General features: G+C 37.0%; 1 long non-coding RNA gene across 1 annotated transcript in view; it reads right to left on the minus strand.

Moving 5' to 3' along the window:
* LOC145678882 (uncharacterized) overlaps positions 1-14,581 on the minus strand; it is a 231,375-nt gene that overhangs the window by 180,126 nt on the left and 36,668 nt on the right. The window lies entirely within an intron of this gene.

The raw sequence follows: 14,581 nt of genomic DNA on the forward strand, positions 1-14,581 counted from the left end.
CTTCAAATTTCCCTTTAAAACGTTTCATTTGAACTAAAATGATTTCGATCAAAATGATAAAAACACATTTTTTTTTCATGAAGAATGAGGACATTATTTGTTCTTTTTTATGTCATGGGATAAATTAGTATGTTTACTGTGCAAGGCTTGTGTTGTTATGATAAAGAAAGGCAATTTGGAAAGACATTTATTCCACTTTGCAAAAGAAACAATATAACTCGGATTTACCTCCTAAAAGTGAATTAAAGGAAATGAAAATGCAGTGCCAGTTATAATTGCAAAGAAGTTGATCGCCAGGTGGTTTACTGAATCAAAAAGTTTGGCCATCCCTGCATATATTAGTAGTTCCCCTTGGTGACAACTAGTTAATGCAGTCTTTTCTGTGCTCAAGTCCCGAGTTCAATACCTGGTGCAGATCCTAACGTGAATCCCACTTTAAGTATATAGTAGATTTCGTCTAATACAGCAGGTGCTGTAACCCTTCAAAAATATATCTGAAATACTTTATTATCTTTATGACTATTTAGTGTGAACGCCTGCTGCTTAGACAACCCCTCACGCAATGAAGTATGTTTGGTTGCTTGTTACCTACAACATAATAATCAGCATCAGAAATGTATGCACGCAACGAATTATTAGTCTATTAATTCCCCTGGTTAAACAGTCATCGCCAAAAAATAGGTATACATATTCTTGATATTGTATTTTCAATGACTTCATGGTGAGTCCATAAGTCTAAACTTGAATTATTTTTATTTTTGCGTAGAGAAAACATAAGTCTCTGTACAGTATTGAAAATTGATAAATAAATAATAATAATAAAACGAGTGCGTGGAGTGGGTATAACTTTTCTTGTTGATAACTGTACATTATTTTCGCTCCAACGTCGTATTCAGACAAAGAAATTGAGTTTCAGACAATTCTACTCCAAAATCTCGAGTTATATTGGATACAACTGAATTTTAGTTTCTCTAATTACGGTTCATGTTTCCTATTTTGACAATGAGCTTTACTTTTGCTGTGTGACTGAATGGTCTCGCTTGCTTTAGTAACGTACATAGAGTTTATTTATTTTATAGGTCCATATATATTGGTGTTTCTCTACCTTATAAGCTTATATAATGAATATAAATTACAGCAGGAATAAACATATGAATCACAGGTGGAGCTCAATAGCAGCACAGAAGAGAAAGAGATCTCCAATTACTCATTAAATTAACATGATTCTGTTTCTACTTTTAGTTCAGGATATTTGTCTGCACTAGCTGTGCCTATACATGTCATAGGTAAACATAATATTATTACCTTTAAACGAAACTATTCTGTGAAGACTTAAAGCTTAGTTTCTTGGTGTCAACCATAAATAAAAATAGGCTCTATTTCATTATATTACCAGCTGTGTCCTACGGAAAATCTTATGTAAAAGAATTATGGAAATTTTAGGTCAATTCGTCTGTGTTCTTTTCAATTTTGATATGGAATTTATTTCAAAATGGATATTAATTTCTGTAGAGCGCTGTAACAGACCAATCTTATACAAAGTTACTTCGTACTTAACATAGATTTCTCAGTTGATTTTTTTTTTCTTGGATGTGAAGTTCTATGATTATGTTCACAGACTAAAGGGGACAATAATAATGGAAATGAATGAAATGTAGGTATGGATAAAGTGGGAGGAAATGGAGAACTCACGCATACAGTACTTGTTCACTTCAAACCTCGCTTTGTGAGCGCACCTCAATTAAAGAGAAATTGTAACCATTTGAGCAGTTTAACACTAAAAACAAGGAATATATATATGGGATCTAGGGTATTTAGAGATAGAAACCATTTTGAAAATTCGCGGAACCTAGGAAGTATTGACCTACTCTATTATTTGAAAATGAAATGAAATCTTTAAATTTTACGCCCCACGGTTATGCCAGCTAGGCTAAAGGAGACGGTGATGATGAGAAAAGAATGAAGTGGTGGAATGAAGAAAGTAGGAGGAAATGGGAGAAAACCCACGTACACGGTGTTTGTCCACCACAAAATTCACTTGGCGTAAGCTGGGATCGAACCAAGGACCCCATGCATCAGAGGTGAACGCTCTACCACTGAACCACCGCAGCCTACATTCTATTATTTTAAAGGAGTTAAGGGGTAAGCATACACGTCTTTGGGGTGAGAGATCTGGGTTCAATTCCTATTGGAAGCTCATGTGGTACGGATTCCACATTAAGCTATAGGTCCACGTCTCATATAGCCTAGCTACTGAAAGGGACTCTAAATGTAAAATCAAATAAAATCAATTTTAAAGAGGAAAATTATCTTCAATTTCTAACGCTGTTCTAGAATGGACTAAGCTTGGATTCCAAGATAATGTACTATATTTTTGATAAAGAAAAATTGAAAAACGAGGAAACAAGATAGACTTTTGACGTTAATCTCAAAACAAAAGGGATGAAACAATGTTAATACAATGTCTCGTCTTCCTTTCCCCTCCAGGAGAAAAAAGCTGGTTATTTGCAATATGCAAATCTCATATTGGATCATTTTTTTTTTAATTATTATTATTTCACTATACGATGTAGCAGTATATCAGGAGTAAAAGTAGATCTGAAAAGGTAGGGGGACACATGACCTCACGCAGTCCCCCATGCCTATCTTTGCCCATTGTATTTTTTTAGAAAGTGGGAGGACTCCACAGATATTTTCGGGAATTGAGGGGACGGCGTCCCCTCGCATACCCCCGGTACTTTTACCTTTGCAGTATATTATAGCGGAGTTTGTCATAATGCTAGCACCAATATTTAGTGCTTGTTTCTTTTTTTCAGCATCTATGCTATTAGAGACTTGGACATACATCTTAACATGAAATCCGAAACCTTCCCCGCTGGCCTAGTGACTAGTATGTGCGCCTTTGCTGCACATGCTCTGGGGTTCAATTCTCGGTGGGAGAAGTTTGAAATTTAAGCTTTTTACGATGTGTTAATATACGCATTCCAATTATAGATTCACGCCTCTTATAGCCTCTTACTGAAAAGTATGATAAACTTGAACAATAAGAGAAACGAGGAAGTTACATTGAGTAGGCCTATTATCAACATTATTTTTGGAGGGGTTTGATAAGTCTCCCCAGAAGAGGTTCTAGAATTTAAAAACTGAGGACCACCTGAACGCAGACAATGATAGGTATATCATGAGCTTACTATAAACTTTCAAAAATATATAAATAGCTTCAATTATTTCTTCACTCAAAAAAACTGGGGGCCCAGCCCCTTGGCCCTTCCTAGAACACCACTGAGTCTCCCCTTCCTAAAGCGTGCCTAAATGTAAAGTGGATCGATTTCTTTTCTCAGAAGTAGTCAAAAAATGCCATAAAGGTGCCGGCATATCCTTGGCACAACTTAAAAACACAAATTAATCAGTATGTCCAACGCGGGTTGTGAACCAAAAACTTCCGACTATGCGACAACAATCCTTTCACCTGTTAGGGTTGCTACAACAAAATCTACTTCACCAGGGCGTTCACCAGGGATACTGATGCCCTAAGCTCTGTATGGGTTGTTATTATGATAAGAAGCATTTATTCCGTCATTTGATATCAGACATTTAATATCATACGTGGCATATAGATCTTGGGTGAGGGAATTTGGAGAGGATGTCTGGACAGCTATATTATAGTATTACAACAAGAAGATAGCAGCCAGAAATCCCTGTGTGTGTTTGTGCGCTGATATAGAGCAGACAAACAAACAGAGGAAAAATAAAGGAAGAAAACAGGCACGGACGCGTAGATCCCTTCGCCAAACACCCTCCTGACCCGCATAGTGAACTCTCGCGGTGTCAGCATTCAAGTGGACACTTCGGAGACACTCCACGAGATTTAGGTGGCTTTTCCGCCAATGGAAAGCCTCCCTGGGACCATTTATCAGCCGGAGAAAGACTCTAGTCTGACGTACCGTACGATTTATAGCCTGAGGCGAGCTACCATTGGACCGTTCGAGATCAGCCAATAGCTGTTTACGTCTAGCGACGCCATCTTATCCCCGTCCCGCCTACGTCAGCCATCACCGTGACGTAATGCGGAAAACTACCGCAAGATGACGCTACAATCGCGGCATGTTTTTAACTCCTTGTTTTTTGCCGATGTTTTTCAGTTCCGCTTATAGCGGCAGCCAATCACAACAGGATTTAATGATCAAACGGCTGTCGAGGCACGCGTTTCTCTTCTGTCGCCGACTCCCCTTGTTGTACAATTATGTATGAAACATAATATGCAAGGTTTAATTATTATTGAAGCACGTGGAACAGACAAAAAAGAAAATCATTGCTTTCTACTCCGAGCAGGATTCAGGAAAGGTCAGTTAACATCCGCGAGATTTCTGTTCTTCATTCGAGATTATTCTTAAGTATATATGTAGCAATGTAAATAACCATTACAAGGATATTCTAAAATTCTAATAGGATTTGATATCTCGTTGTTCCCCCTATATGCTGAAAGGAAGTCGAGGTTCTTATAATCTGGATATCATCAAATTTAACGAATTCAATTGTACAAGTAGACCAAGGGCGCAGCGACGGGTAAAAGTGCGATCGACCGGGTCCATGTGCCTCAAAATCTTAACTCTTTTTCAGTAGTATAGGTCACTTGTGTTTTGTGGGGGAGTGGTGGTTTACTGGTAGAGCATTCACCTCTGGTGTGTGGAATCCCTGGTTCGATCCCAGCTCCCGCCAAGTGAACTTTTTGATGGACAAACAGTGTACATGAATTTTCTCGGGGCTCTCCCGTTTCCTCCCACTTTGTTCATTCCACCATTTCATTCATTTCTCGTCATCGTCTCCCTTAGCCTAACCGGCATAATCGTGGGACGTTAAGCTATTTTTTCACTTGTGTTTTGACTGCACTACAGGTACATTCACTGCAGATCCCTGTTCTAGACTTCCTCCAATCTTTCGAGTTTGGACACCCCTAAAAAGATTTCTGGTGGAAATCTGGTCTACACACAATATTGATAATTTTATGACATTGAAGATAAACGCCGGAATAACTAAGAATAACCCGTACTAGGATATTATGAATAAACGATACCCAATTTAAGATGTATGAATCATCATCCTGCTAATATAATACAAATCCATTGTTGTCTAAAGACTCTATGTCCATACGTCCTTGAAAAGACAGGACAACATATAGCTTTCGTTTGTTTTCTTAAGCTTAGTGCTCCTTTTCAATACTAAGGGCACGAATTCGAACTACCGTAGTGCGTTCAGTTCTTTTTAATGATCTCTTAATTCGCCACTAATCGAACCCAGGGCTACGAGCACCAAAGGCACGTAGACTAACCATTAGGCCAGTAGAGAACGCTGAGAAAGAATGTTCGAAATGAGAAATGAAATCTTTTAATAAAAACAGATGCACTTTCCGAAACAAGACATCACTTTCACGGCACCTTTTCCATACAAGGCAGTCTAAGTTCTTGTATCTAATATTAGCACTAATCAGTTTTCATACCATTCTCTACACTTCAAAGTGCCAGAGCCGTCTGCTTTGGTGGGAGATATGGGAAATAGTTTAAAAGAGCTAGAACGAATAATTTGGAATTCGACCCAGGGCCTCGTAGTTATAGTAAATATGTAGGCCTATAAGAAAACATGCTATGATTCGATATGATACCATTTACTAAATACTATACTTGGTGTACAGCTTCGTTGTGGCACCCACACAGTTAACGTAAGGCTCAGTAAACCTGGATACGATTCCTGGTAAAAACTCATGTGTCTCTTATCTCACGTTAAGTTATAGTTTCACGTTGCTGAAAGTAATGTTAAACTCAAACCAGCCAACCCTCGCTTCTGAAAGTAATGTTAAACTCAAAACCAGCCAACACTGGCTGCTGAAAGTAATGTTAAACTCAAAACCAGCCAACCCTGTGTGCTGAAAGTAATGTTAAACTCAAAACCATGGCAACCCTCGCTTCTGAAAGTAATGTTAAACTCAAAACCAGCCAACACTGGCTGCTGAAAGTAATGTTAAACTCAAAACCAGCCAACCCTCTGTGCTGAAAGTAATGTTAAACTGAAAACCATGGCAACCCTCGGTACTGAAAGTGATGTTAAACCCAAAACCAGCCAACACTGGCTGCTGAAAGTAATGTTAAACTCAAAACCAGCCAACCCTCTGTGCTGAAAGTAATGTTAAACTCAAAACCATGGCAACCCTCGGTACTGAAAGTAATGTTAAACTCAAAACCAGCCAACACTGGCTGCTGAAAGTAATGTTAAACTCAAAACCAGCCAACCCTCTGTGCTGAAAGTAATGTTAAACTCAAAACCATGGCAACCCTCGGTACTGAAAGTAATGTTAAACTCAAAACCAGCCAACACTGGCTGCTGAAAGTAATGTTAAACTCAAAACCAGCCAACCCTCTGTGCTGAAAGTAATGTTAAACTCAAAACCATGGCAACCCTCGGTACTGAAAGTAATGTTAAACTCAAAACCAGCCAACACTGGCTGCTGAAAGTAATGTTAAACTCAAAACCAGCCAACCCTCTGTGCTGAAAGTAATGTTAAACTCAAAACCATGGCAACCCTCGGTACTGAAAGTGATGTTAAACCCAAAACCAGTCCACTCTGGATGATGAAAGTTATGTTAAACCCAAAACCAACTAGCCTTCCCCGCTGGTCTAGTGGCTAACGAGTGCATCTTTATTGTAAGTGGTTCTGAGTTCTATCCCCAATGGGAAAGCATTACGATTTGAATGTATTACGGTGGTGAGGATTTTCCCTTTAATTGTAGGTCCATGCATCATAAAGCCTCTGCAGTGGAAAGGAGCAATAAACTTCAATAAGTAAACGAATCAATGGAATGGGTGGGGGGTTAATGGGGACGTAAGCATCATTATAGACTACAGACTACAGTGTTTATGCTGGCTTTGATTCTATCTACAACTATAGTCAAATACACAACTATAATGCTGATATGAAGTGTGAAGGTGAAATAAAATCAAAGATAGGAATGGCGAAAGAAGCCTTTAGGAGGAAGAAAAGACTATCTTGTGAGACCTTGAATAACAAGTTGAAAAAAAAAAGCTCATAAAATGCTTCGTGTGGAGTATTGTATTATATGACTCAGAAACATGAATATTACGCAAAAATGATGAAAAGCGATTGGAAGCTTTCGAAATATGGATGTGGAGAAGAATGGATAGAATTAGCTTGGTCGAGCGGAAAACGAATGAGAGGATATTAGAAATGATGGAGGGAGAAAAAGAACAATTTTAGATATTATTAAGAAGAGGAAGAGAAACTGGTTGAGACATTGAATAAGAAGGAATTGAATCATAAGGGACGTGCTAGGGGGTATGGTGGCAGGAAAGAGAGGGAGGGAGTGAAGGTGAGTACAATTAATGTATGATATCAAAACCGAAAAATCGTGAAGACGAAGAGGTTAGCGGAAGACCGTGGAGCATGGAAATTTCTCAGCTGAGGCACGTGACCTGCCATAATACCTATGATGATGATAATGATAGTCAAATAAAATAATCCGAGAGAAGCATTGAGATTATATGTTTTCAACAATTTATAAGGTATATAGTAGTGATTCTGTGTGTTGTTGAGGCGTGGGATTTTCCCTTTCACTAATTTCAACCCCAAATGATACGAGTAAGTTTCTAATTTCGGAAAAACACCCACAATTTTCTATATACACAAAAAATCTTAGTCTGTTTAATAAATATTTAGGAAAATATACTATATAAAATTGAGGAAAATGTGTTCCTTATTATTGGCTCATTTCAACTGCAAGCAATTAAGACGATTGGAAATTCTCAGAAAATATTAGACTATGAAAACCTAGACAACTTGATCAACACGGCAAAGAATACAGAAACTACTTTTAGACACAGTAGGACACTGTACATATTACCGACACTCTTTGAGCACCTGCAGATGACACATATTCACTCCTTGTAGATACTGTGTTGTCCAAGTATATCCCAGATGTATATACAAAATATATGCAAAATATATGTCATCACTTTGTTTTCGAACTGTTTGCCGAGAAGTGGTTTAAATATGTTATACGAGGTACTGTTTTTGGAGAATGAACACTTTTGAACACGCGAAGCACACTTTATGAACACACACTTGATATATTTCGCCCTAAACATTTGTACTAAAAGTGTTTAAATGCTATTTTATTTTTTTTAGTATAGTGAACCACTCACAATTTTCCCCACTTTGGACTAACCTCCCGCTCACACCATCATTCCAACATCATACTTGTTCGATTTCATTCTCACATCATTTCGACTTCACTCACATTAAACACTCAACATCTCGTTTGCATCATTTCGACATCACACTCACTTGACATCACTTTCATATCACTAGTATGACATCGCATTCACTTAATGCTACAAAAGCTTTAAATATTTTTCAATCAAATTTTTAAACAATGCTCTTTAAACATTTTGCTCTTCAGTTCCTCAATAGTAAATAGAGAAAATTTATAATTAGGCCAATGAAAGTGGAATCTTAGCCAAATCTCATGATGTACCACTGATTAATAACTCAGAAGTTTGTCTAAGATGGTCACCTTTGATTTCACAACTGACTCTCCATTTTTTGCAGTAAACTTTGAAAGTTCTATTAAAAGCTTAAGTGTGGTTCCCAAACTAGAAGGTACATTCCATAGATAGGGGTGATATGTAAGGGGAACCACAAGCTGCTGAAAAAAATGTACCGAGGAGGATAAAAAGGTAGAAAAATAAATATTTAATGCGTCGTCAACTAAGATGAAATCCGGGATCATTTATATGTCAAAGGTAAAGTCTTGTTTTTAAAAACTGAATACTCGTAAGTCCTACTTGCAAAGCACTACGTTCTTGTTCATAGATGGAATTCAATCAAACAAGTATGGACCTTCTTTCTCAAGCCCAAGTACTAGAATTTTCCTCTTGGTTTTGTAAATAAATGTGGTTGACCAGTTTTTTGAATCAAGACTGCACAACATGTTAGATTGGTAGTATATCTACAAGGAGCTATAACAAAAAGAGGCTCAGATAGAGAAAGACTGGGAATTTGTAGTTTAAATTTACGTAGCACACTTTACACATTTACAAGTCGTTTCTACCCGTATACTCAATGCGCACATCAAAAGCTTAGGTATATTCTGAACACTCTGAAGGAAATTCCTAATAGCCACGGTTAGAAGGCATTCTAGACACTAGGTAGTAAATGTAAAGTGTCAAAACACTGTTTAAGAGTCATTTCTGTGACCGTGATCGTATTGGATACATCAGAAGTTCAGGTACATTTTGAACACTCTGAGGGAAGTTCCTATTAACCACGTTTAGGAGGTTTTCTAGATATTATGTAATGTGATCCTAACACTGTTTACCTTCTATGACCGTATACTCATTGAACACATCAGAAGTTCAGGTACATTTTGAACGCTCTGAGGGCGTCGTAACATTGTTTAAAAGTACTTTCTGTGACCACATACTCATTGGACACATCAGAAGCTCAGACACATTTTGAACACTCTGAGAGCAATTTTTGTTAACCACTGTTAGGAGGCATAAGTGTCCTTACCTGTTTAAAAGTCCTTTCTGTGACCGTATACTCATTAGACACATCAGAAGTTCATATGCATTTTGAACACCCCGAGGGCAGTTCCTATTAACCACTGCTAGGAAGCATTCTAGACAATAGGTATGTGTAAAGTCCCAACACTGTTTAAAAGTCTTTTCTGTGACACTATACTCATTGGACACATTAGAAGTTGAAGTACATGTTGAACACTCCGAAAGCAGTTTGTATTAATCACTGCTAGGGTACATTCGGAACATTTTGTGTTTATTGATAGAATACTTCAGAACATTTTTGAACATTATAAATAGTGACGAAAAGTCATTTCTACAAAACTACGAAATAACTTATTTACTCATTTTTTTGCATTGTTATATGTGAGGTAAAGTTGATAGTGTAACGAACTGAATAGGTTTTACTGTAGTACTCGTACTTCCGAAGAAAATTCCTTGAAAAATTAAGCAAAAGGTATTTGACTTATGGTACATTAATAGATTTGTAACATCATCTGTACATTCTTTGCAATGAGTGTGAAAAAACACCTCTTCAAATTGTGTCATTATGAGTAATTCTACGGAGACAATTGCTATCTTCCTGTCGCGCACAATTTAGAAGGCAAAAAGGATTCTCGTTTCGTTTATACACGGAGCGGAAAGAAAGAAAAGATTACCGTATTGATGAGCGTTTTTCACATTATCAGCTGACTGGATCATGAACAACACTTAACCGAGTTCATGATTCGACAGCACAGATAATGCTTACAAAGGAAAAAGGAAAGACAATCATTGCTGGAATATGGGCCGATAAAAATTTTCATAATTGCGCATTTCATACACGATTTCTTATTTACAAATCACACGGCGTGCCCCATAATTTTCTTCACTCGTGGTTTGTTGGTTTTTAGGCTTGTACTTCTTTTATATTCGTCTTTTGTTAAGGAATAATACACGTTAAAAATGGGATTCTCTGTTATAATTTTCAGCTCAACAGATGGGAAATCTGAACTGCCATGTTTATGAAGTAAACTGCAAAATTAATTTTGTGATTGGCTTCAGGATTGAACAGAAGAAATAGCATGATTATTGCTTGACTTGAAAATTGATTGAAACATGAACAAAGGAAACAGTAGAACAGAAGGTATTATTTTAAAACATAGTCGTTCGAGACAAAAGTACACAGTGTAAGGTACATGAAGATAGTATGTGATGTTTCCTGTTCTTAAACATTCACATTCAAGTAATTTTAATCTGTGTAATAAAATGTAAATGACAGATCTAATTGCAATAAAGTTAACGCCCTCGTAATTAATATGATTGTTTTCTTCTACCAAAAATTTGACCCCTAAAATATTCCTAGATACTTTCCTATGTTTCTCTTATAAAACAGTCATAAAAGAGAATAGTGAAAATCAGGGGCGGATCCAGGACCGACTTCTGGGGGGAGGCGGTGAGTTGTCTTACTGCTACTTTTAAGGGCTCCAAACTTTGATAGGGTTTTATTTATATATATAAAATAAGAAAGCTTCATCTTTTGGGGGGGCTATCGCCCCAATCGCCCCCCCTGGATCCGCCCCTGGTGAAAATAATAATGATTATAAAAAACATTTGTACCAAAAATTTAAAATGAAACAGACAATTATAGTCATACTTGATTCTTACATATTAAAAAGTTATAAAATAAAACAATTAAAATTATACAACAATAATAATTTAATGTTATGAAGGTATACCTGCCAGTTAACGTCTGACGAAGATAGCGTTAAGCTATTGGAACTATTACGATTAATTTTAATTTTAAGAAATAAGCTTATACTCTGGTCAGAAAAGTATTAATTATTTGGAAAGATAGGGAACACGTGATACTTTCTATCGGTGATAGTTGAGCCCTTATACTATAATTACCTGAAATTGGGATAAACATATTAATGACAATTTTAAAAGTTCTGGATCTCTTTCGCAGGCCTAAGTAAACCCGCAATATATCTATCTATACAAATAAAAATTAAAGTAACTATGTTTGTGTCTTAAAAACTCTTGGACCACCTGACCGATCTCAATAGATTTTTCAACATAGGTGAAGTTCGAGCCTGGGATGGTTTGTATCATTTCACTTTGACATTGCAATTTAGGGAAGGGGATAAAGGGGATATATATATATATATATATATATATATAATGATCGAAAATGACCAATACTAGTGTCGAATTCATACTTTTCGGGGTCGCTGAGATGAACAGTGACACTTCTGATGCCGTTTAAATACAAATCCATTCTTGGGGAGGGGGGAGATATATAAAAGTGATCGAAAATGACCGATATCTGAGAGCACTTCAGTAGCCTAATAGTAAAAAGTGGCTAACTAACGGAACATAATATTTTTTTCTTATTTTAACCCAATGAAACGAGTAATTGACGCTAGTATGTTATATTGTACACCTCAAGACACGAATACATATTTAAAAAAAACATATATAACATATATATCCAACAGAATGTATAAAACATATATATATATTATGAGCATATATATATCCTATATGATTTGAGGTGTGTGTGTGTGGGAAAGTATATCAGCACACTCAGGGCAGCAAGATATACAAACCTAACGGAAGGTGAATTGTAGTAGGGGTGAATGAATAGAACGTGGGGGTGTGGGAAATGTTATTCCTAGGGTTACATATATATATATATATATATATATATATATATCAAGTGACGCATATTGTGTGTGCATACTCGGCTATGATTTCGCGCTGGTTTTATGGGTTCCCATTATCGTTTTGCGAACCCGGCGTCGTGCGAGAAGCAGGCAAATAAATCAAGCTCACGGTACAGGCATCATTTTTATCCAATGGCATTATATGGATCTAGCAAACGTGACCACCAGGGGATAGTGAATCAAACAACAATGTCTAAACAGATGAGTTATTACATACCCAATTTCACTATGTTGTTGTTCTTTCATTTTTTTTTTAATTTCTGACCACGTCATATATTCTTTTTTCACTCTCGTTCTTATATATATATTCCAGCACGTATGTGATCTCCACTGTTTACATAGTTCGCGGGTGGGATATGTACGAAATGGAAATATGTGTTTGTGTGTAGATGTTTATATATGTATATGTATATATATATACTAGGTATGACCCTCCGTTAACTACACATTTATCATATGAAACGCTAAAATTCGAATATGTAAATTGGTTTCTTGTTTGCCCTGTTATTTCTCGTTATTACACATGGTAACCATAGAGGTTAATTGTCAAGCAACATTCCTCGCAGCTATCAACCGTCCGGTGCAATTTTTAGTAGACGGTTTGGTAGTACCCATCTCTCTCTCTCTCTCATATCACCATCAGCCCTACATTATTAATTTAGACACTTTTGAACGTAAAGTTACATGAATTATAAATATACAATATTTTCTGTATGAGTTTTTTTTTTTTTTATAGGCTTCAAATCAAATATCGGTTTCATTCATTCTATTCATATATGCATACACATACAAGCTTTAAAAACGTTTAAAATATTCTAAATTGTTTGGCAAAGAGTATTTAATTACATGTATTTTTTGTTAAAAACGATAGTTTTTCATATACTCATTCGAAGGGGGACCAGCAGATGTGGTCATATGTCGCAAAGTGAACCAATAATACTCTGAAGGTATTGTGTGTGGGCGGGGAAGGGTGGGATGGATTGTGAAAAAATAAGTTGAACCATTTAAAACATAAGTGTGTTTTTCTGGTGGGGACAGTAGTCAGTTGTAGTAAATTTAAATGAAATGAAATCTTACAGTTTAACGTCTCATAATTACACACTTTAGGATAAAGGAGACGATGATGGAAAGAAGAGGTGAAATGGGAATGTAGGAGAAAACGGCAGTACGACAAAGAAACCCACGGACACGATCTTCTCCAATACAAACTTACTTGGCTCGAGAATTGAACCTGGGACCCCACGCAACAGAGGTAAACGCTCCATCACTGAACCACTTTGCTCTTCCCAGTTCAGTAGTAGAGCTGTCTCCTCTGGCATGAAGTGTCTCTAGTTCGATCCCAGGTCATTAGGGTTGGCCAAGACACAAAACGAAACCAAATTCTCGTGATGAGATACAACACGAGACAGAACTCCCCTAATAGAAACAGATACACTTTCCGAGACGAGTCAACAATTTTGTGAGATATTTTGGAAACAAGACATACAAATTGTCTTGTAGATAATTCTACAGATCGTGTGAATTAGTGATTGACAACAATGTGTCTGCGTCCGTGGGTTTTCTCAGGTCTCTTACTCTTTCTCCCACATTCTCATTCCATCATCAACTTTTTCATAATTAACCACATTTACTAATTACCCACCGTACTCCTCTAGCCTAAAGATCGTAACCAAAATATTTAAAAGTTAATTAGTAACTGTTCCCTATAGTAGACGAAAATCGTCCGTCAACAAATGTTTATTATAAACACACACAATACACTTACTTCCCTTCTTGGGAGGCATGGTGGCTCAGTGGTAGAGTGCTAACCTCTGGTGCGTGCAGTTCCATGTTCGATTCCGGGCCAAGTAAGCTTGTGATGGACAACATCGTGTCCGTGGGTTTTCTCGGGGTACTCCCGTTTCCTCCCACTTCCTCATTCCATCATTATTCACTTGCCTTAATCATCCTTTCCCTTAGCCTAAAGGACATAACCGTGGGACGTTAAACTATCATTTCATTTTTTCCTTAGCTTATCACTTATTGGCCGAAATTTGGTGGCCAATAACTCGCGAAAAAAAAGCTCTCCACTTGACCAAATTTGAATGGTAGACCATAACAAGATTAATATGCATATGAAACACCGTGGTGCTTAGACCATTGAATCTCAAGTTATTGGTCATCAAATCTGGATTTTGAACTCTAACTTTGATGGGAAATAACTCAAGAACCAAAGGTCAACACAATATTTCACATACATAGAATACTATAAACACTTAAAGGACCGAAGGGGCCCGGCCCCCTGC

The sequence above is a fragment of the Thermobia domestica genome, chromosome 2 (assembly GCF_964235325.1).
Source record: "Thermobia domestica chromosome 2, izTheDome1.hap1.1, whole genome shotgun sequence".
In the NCBI taxonomy this organism is placed as follows: Eukaryota; Metazoa; Arthropoda; class Insecta; order Zygentoma; family Lepismatidae; genus Thermobia; species Thermobia domestica.